Genomic DNA, 6,726 nt, shown 5'->3' on the forward strand with positions numbered 1-6,726 from the left:
TTCCGCTGCTCTTACCTCATATATTTATCTTGATCACTTGGTATTTACCTTTAACATTTCCTTTATTTATTCATGTTTGTTTTTTTAATCTTCGATCCAAGTAGACAAAAAAACAAAAACACTACACAGAAGATGATGGAGATGATGGAAGCAAGATTTGTACTTTAAAATCATAATTCTATTTATTCACTTGTTAGTCAGTGACAACATTGGAAAATTCCCCTTACTAATAAGATGAACATCGAATGAAATCTTTCTCTTATTTCTTTCCTTTTTTTTTTTTTTTTTTTTGAGTTGAAGTCTCACTCTGTCGCCCAGACTGGAGTGCAGTGGCCGCTCCCAGCCACCGCAACCTCAACCTGCTGGGCCCTGGCGATCCTTTCACCTCAGCCTTCCAAGTAGCTAGAACTACAGGTGTGCGCTACCACGCCCGGCTGATTTTTTTTTTTTTGGTTTATTGTAGAGGTGAGGTCTCGCCAAGTTGCCCAGGTGGATCTCGAACCCGTGGGCTCAGGCAATCCACTCACCTCAGCCTCCCAAGGCACGGGATTATAGGCTGAGCCACTGAGCCCGGCCTTTCTCTTATTTCTTACCAATGATTGTTAGTGAGCTAATCTCTGGGTTTTGTAAGGAACGAAATACATAATTGACATTTTATAATACAGTTTTATTTTGAAAACAGCATAGCATGATAAATGTGCATTTGGACTCAAGTTGGAATTTTATTGTAAAACGACCAAACACTTGGTAGATTTTTCTTTTCTCTTTGGGGTCAAGGATTCCAGCATCTAAACATCAGTTGGAAGCAAGAGACAAACCTCAAATTTCCCAGAAAACTTTTGCGCTGCTCATATCTAAGGCTGACAAAAATTTTTAAGTCAAAGGAAAGGATGAATGGCTTTCTAGTACGGACAGTTCAGACATTACTGGTGTTGTTACAGATTATTATAGTAATTTTTACTTTAGGAGGGAGGTGAGGGGTGGGGAAGAACCTTTCTTTTTGCTGCTCAGATGACCCCTCCTGGATAACTGCTGACCTGGCTTCTCTCAAGCCTGGTTCTGGCAATGAAACTCACATGTCATATGTAACATAAGATATATGGCTGGCAGAGTGCCCAGTATCCAAAAAAACGTCGTGTGGAGGGCTTCAGCTGGGTTGGTTAGATCCCTTAATTTTTAAAAGACGGTGTGTGCTGGTTCTGTTGGAAATGTATGGTTGGCTAGAATCTTTCTTTTCTCTTCTCCTTTTCACATGGAACTTGCACATCAAGTTTGCCTTCCTTAGTCTGTCTCCAGGGCTGTGTTTAGGGCTTTCAAATCAGTCCGTCAGGGCACTGACTTCAGGGGGTGAATGAAAAGAAAGGAATCCAGCGGAAGGCCACCTGCACCTCTTCCTGTCACTGGCATCATCAAAGGGGATTTATTAAGCACTGGCTTGTGCCCGATCTCCCCTGGAGTCTATATTTATTGTTGAGAAATCTCAGACCTTAATGGGTATCCAAGTATTTTGTATTTATTTTCAGATGTTTGAAGACAGTGTTCCACATATACTTCTCATGCTTTTATTCAACTACTATCTGTTTAGTTATAAACCCATTTATTATGGGTTTATAAATTGAGTACATTGGATTTACACTTGCCAAGACAATTTTTATAAAGATCTCAGTCAAGAGAGTCAATGTAGGTGGCATTTTAAAACAAATTCTTTTCCTCTGGAAGCACACCCAGCCTCAGCTTCATGTTTGTCCGTGTTACTGCCCTGATCCTTGCTGCATGTAGTCAGGACATCAGATCCTGGAAAAGCCAAGTACTGGGAATCAAAATGTGGATGACAGGAAGCTCAGCAGGAGGATATTAACACTAATTAGAATACTTTTTCCTGAACATAGATAATGATGGCTTTCTTTGTTCAGCATCCTGGTAAATCCCCTCACTACAGATTTCCATGCTCTAAACCAAGTCTGAGCATCTGGATGGAACTGCTGTTATGGCCGCATTAGCCATTCCAATTAGAGAAAGTAGGGAGTCGTCTCTGCATCTCCATTCCCCAATCATCTGTGATAACTGGATTTCAGAAGGGTTTACGAAGCCGTTCCTGGAAGGAGGAAGCATTAACTATGACATGACATATTAAGCATGTGCAGAAGTTATGAGCTCAGGAAGGGTAGGGACGCACAGAAGTATTTTGAATTGACACTTAAATTTTTTTCCCTCTCATTGCACTGGCTCTGTGCTGAATTAATTTCACTTTTATCTCGCTTTTAAATAAAAATGTATGAATGACAGCTGAGGTCCTTCTTAGGGTCTTTATGATTTGGGATTAAGATCTTTAAGTGCCGGGGCAACTCATTAGCTTGTACACACTAGCCACTTGTATGTAGTCAGCAGAGGAAAGGAAATGAGGGAGAAGAATGCGGGAGCGGAAAACAAAGGAAAAATAGGTAGCCATTTTCAGATAATGATAACAAAGGTTATAATAATAACTATTATTATTTTGCTGGAACAATTAAAGGGCTTCCTCTAAGAGTTAAAGATCCAATGCTACCCTAAATATAGAAGAATAAGCATCTTGGACAATATTTAAATTCGTTTTGAAAGTAGGACTTTAGACATCTAGTTTAAATTCCAAACTTTGGATTTTTAAAAATTGTAAGAAAACAATGAAACATACAAGCAAACTTCTACCACACAAAAGCTCATTCCAGTTAGATAGACTTGTGTTTGCTGGGCAGGTCTAAGAGGATATGAAGGCCAGTGTGTAACTTGAGCCCTAACTAAAACCCACATCTTAAGTGCTTCCATGGCAGATAGACTCCTTTCCACCCCCACCAGTAATGATGTATTAAAGTGGGCGAATCTCAGGATGTCCCTTCCTCAGCAGACTCCCTACCATGGCTGTCTCCTGCTGAAACAACCCTGTGGGGGAATTTGCCATAGAAAGACAGTCATACAGCCGTGAAGCCCGAAGCATTCTTAGAATACAGTGCCTTGCACGAGGACTGGAGCTGGCTGCCCCTAACTTTTGGGCAAAAGTGCAAACGGAAGCTACAGTTCTCCTCCCTCCTTTATTCTTTCCAGCTCCATCCCATATCTCAAGGGCCTTTTTCTTCCTTGGAGCTGGTGACACCCCAGGTGGTATATTCAAGTTTCATTTTCCTCCCCATCTCAAATAGCTGTGCCTTGACTGTCCTTGGGTCTAAGAATGTATATCCTTGTGATATGTTCTCCCTCAGGAAGGTAACCCAGGGAAGAGATCTCTGGGTCCAGGAAATGAGCTTAGGGCTGTTAGGGCATAGACTTATGAGGTCCTGGGCACCAACGGCATGGTCTAGGGTACTTGAGGCACACAGGCTCTGTGTGGGCATTTCCTTGTAATCTCATGGACTCCTCACCAGTGAAGCCTCTATAGAGTGGGATTCCAGAAGACCAGGCATAAAGATGGCACTGGGTCTGAAAGCTACTATTCTATTAGCTCCTGTTTATTTTCTGTAAATTATGTAGCTGGGATAGTGTAAACTGGCACCTCCCAGGTGTAGAATAGCTTCTTTTTTTTTTTTTTTGAGTTGGAGTTTCACTCTGTCACCTAGACTGGAGTGCAGTGGCACGCTCCCAGCCACCGCAGCCTCGACCTGCTGGGCTCAGGCGATCCTTCTGCCTCAGCCTTCCAAGTAGCTGGAACTACAGGTGCGTGCTACCACACTCGGCTAATTTTTTATTTCTTGTAGGGATGAGGTCTCGCCAAGTTGCCCAGGTGGGTCTCGAACCCACGGGCTCAGGCAATCCACTCACCTCAGCCTCCCAAAGCGCAGGATTACAGGGTGAGCCACTGAGCCCAGCTAGAATAGCTTCTTAAAGTGTTCATAAGAATTACTGTGAGAGGACATTTCATAACCCTTCCTGGCTACCTTTCCGGGGTTTGTTAAGCTCTCTCTCCTCTCTAAGCACAACAATGGGCCTTCTATAGTGCTGAAAACAAATACTAAGAGGGTTAAAAGTTGGTAAGATCATCTCTGATCAACAGCAAACATTTATTTCTCGATCATCATATGGCTTATAATGAGACGACTGACACATTTCAGTAAGATTCACAGAGGGCCATTGGAATTAGAGAAGATCTGGATAATTCCAAAAGGCTAAATACATGAATTTACTCAATAAGGTTTACACTAAACTGGCATAATTTTCAGCACATGGGTGGAGGGATTGTGGTGAGGCAGGTAAGAGTCAGTTCATGCAGGCGAACTTGTTTCTGTTAATTAAGTCAAGATGGGGCTCTATTATATTTCCTTGGGAAATTGACACATCACTGGATACCTGGAAGGGAGGGATTGATGTACCTACAGAGTTCCTGAGGGCAAGATTTTGTCTTGTTCTTAATCACAGAGCCTGACTCACCAGATGCCTAATAGGTGCCTGATGGGGAAATATAGAAGGAACTGAAGCAAAGAGATGTTGAGTGAAAAGAGAACTTAGCGGAGCACAGTGTTCAATGGCGCTTATTGGTGAGGGTGGTGATTGATATTGACTTGCATTCTGTTTTATAAAACAGAAAAAAATTTTCATTTTTTTAAACTTTAGACTTTCTTGTATAAATTGGAGATTTTAATCATATAATCAAAGGTCCCTCTACATTTAAAATGCTAAGTATTTATTCCCAATTATTGTATCCAGGAAGCATTATATTTGTACTATAATCAATAAATATTTGGGTATCCATTAGCTTAGATGTCTGGCTAACTGTATTAGCTTGTGGAGGACACGAAATATATGACATGTAGTCTCTACTCTTTTCAAAAAAATTTTTATTTTGAAGATGTGGGATACAATTCAGGATTAAGTATACAAATGTTCATTACACGGGTACCTTTGTTGATGAGGTATGCCTCCCCTTCCCCTGGCAGTTTCCCACCACTGCCAATCCCTTTCTTATAGTATTAAGATAGTGGTTCAAGGTCCGCTTATGAGTGAGAACATGGGATACTCAGTTCTTTGTTTCTGTGATAAGCCTACAGTACCTGGTATTCCCAGGAGGTCTCCCATCCAAGTACTATCCAAGCCCGACCCTGCTTAGCTTCCGAGATCAGACGACATTGGGTGCATTCAGGGAGGTATGGCTGTAGACATTTCCACTCTTCATAGCTAGAGAGAAAAGATAATACTTAAAATGCAACAAGAAAACAGTTAATGTTCAACTCTGGACTCTAAGAGTCAAAGAGGGCTTTATGAATGGGGGGAATTTTGAAGAGTGGGAGCAACTTGGGTAATTAGATAATGGGGAGAAATTTAGATCTAAGTTGAAGGAAGAGTCTGATCAAAGGTGAAAACTTGCCGGGCACAGTCGGTCACACTTTGGGAGAACTGCTTGAGGCCAGGAGTTTGATACTAGCTTGGACAATATAACAAGACCGTGTTTCTCTTATATATAAGATTTTAAAATAAATGAACAATTTTTTAAAAGGTGGAAACCAATTGACATATTTAGGGACACCAAGAACACAAACAGGATTTTAGAATGGGAAGTGGGAAATATGTTTGGATAGACAGGCTAAAAACTTATTCTGAAGACTTTGTTGGAAAGTAGGAAAGTTCAACTAGCAGTAGAGTTACATTATTAGTGTCTGCATGTTTGTCTTATTGTGTGTCTCATTAGCATGTTGTACGATGAGCCATCCTTCGGGAAATCCTCTCTGCTCTTGCCTTCCATAAGATCCCACAATTCTTGACTTTCCTCCAACTTCTCCAGTCTTCTTAGTCTCCTTTCTGAGCTTTCCCTCCTCCACCCAGCCTCTAAGTGGTGAAGGCGCTCAGAGTTCAGTTCTCTGTCTGCTGTACTAGATTTAGTCTAGACCTCTTCAAATACCATATGTATGAAGATAACTCTCAAATATGTATCTCTGCCGGGCTCGGTGGCTCAGCCTGTAATCCCGAGCTTTGGGAGGCTGAGGTGAATGGATTGCCTGAGCCTGCAGGCTCGAGACCCGCCTGGTCAACTTGACAAAACCTCATCTCTACAATAAATCAAAAAATTAGCTGGGTGTGGTAGCGCGCGCCTGTAGTTCCAGCTACCTGGAAGGCTGAGGCGGAAGGATCGCCTGAGCCCAGCAGGCCAAGGCTGCGGTGGCTGGGAGCATGCCACTGCACTCCAGTCTGGGTGATAGAGTGAGACTCCAACTCAAAAAAAATATGTATCTCTGACCTCATCCTACCCCTTGAACTCCTTAGACTCATATTTCCATCTACCTCTTCATATCTTTACTTGGATATCCCACAGGAGCCTCCTAATCACATATTTATCTTTCCCACACTTATAAATCGATCACTCTCCAGTTTGGCTGAGACTGCTGGTTGTCCACCAACATCCTTTCTGCTCTTCTTCCTTTAGTAAAAGGACTTCCCAATTTTAGTTTGGCATGTAGCTGCTCAACGAAAGGCTTCGTTTCATGCCCCAATTTCAGTTAGGAGCCGTCTTGTGGCTAGTCTCTGACCAAGGAGATGTTGACAGAAGTGATGCTGGCCACTTTCAGATGGTGGCCCTAAAATTGTGCTCTCCTTGCTGGCTGGGATGCAGCTGTAAGGGCTGAAGCCCAACACAGCTAACTTGAAAACTTTTTGCTTAGGGAGCCCAAGGGTGGAATTGGCAGATGCTGGACACTTTTAGGGGAGGGAGGGAGAGAAGGGAGGGAGCAACATGGCAATACACTGGGAACCTGGTCCACTCTCAGGGGA

Source organism: Carlito syrichta, unplaced genomic scaffold (assembly GCF_000164805.1).
Source record: "Carlito syrichta isolate Samal-C Ts95f unplaced genomic scaffold, Tarsius_syrichta-2.0.1 Scaffold314329, whole genome shotgun sequence".
Taxonomy (NCBI): domain Eukaryota; kingdom Metazoa; phylum Chordata; class Mammalia; order Primates; family Tarsiidae; genus Carlito; species Carlito syrichta.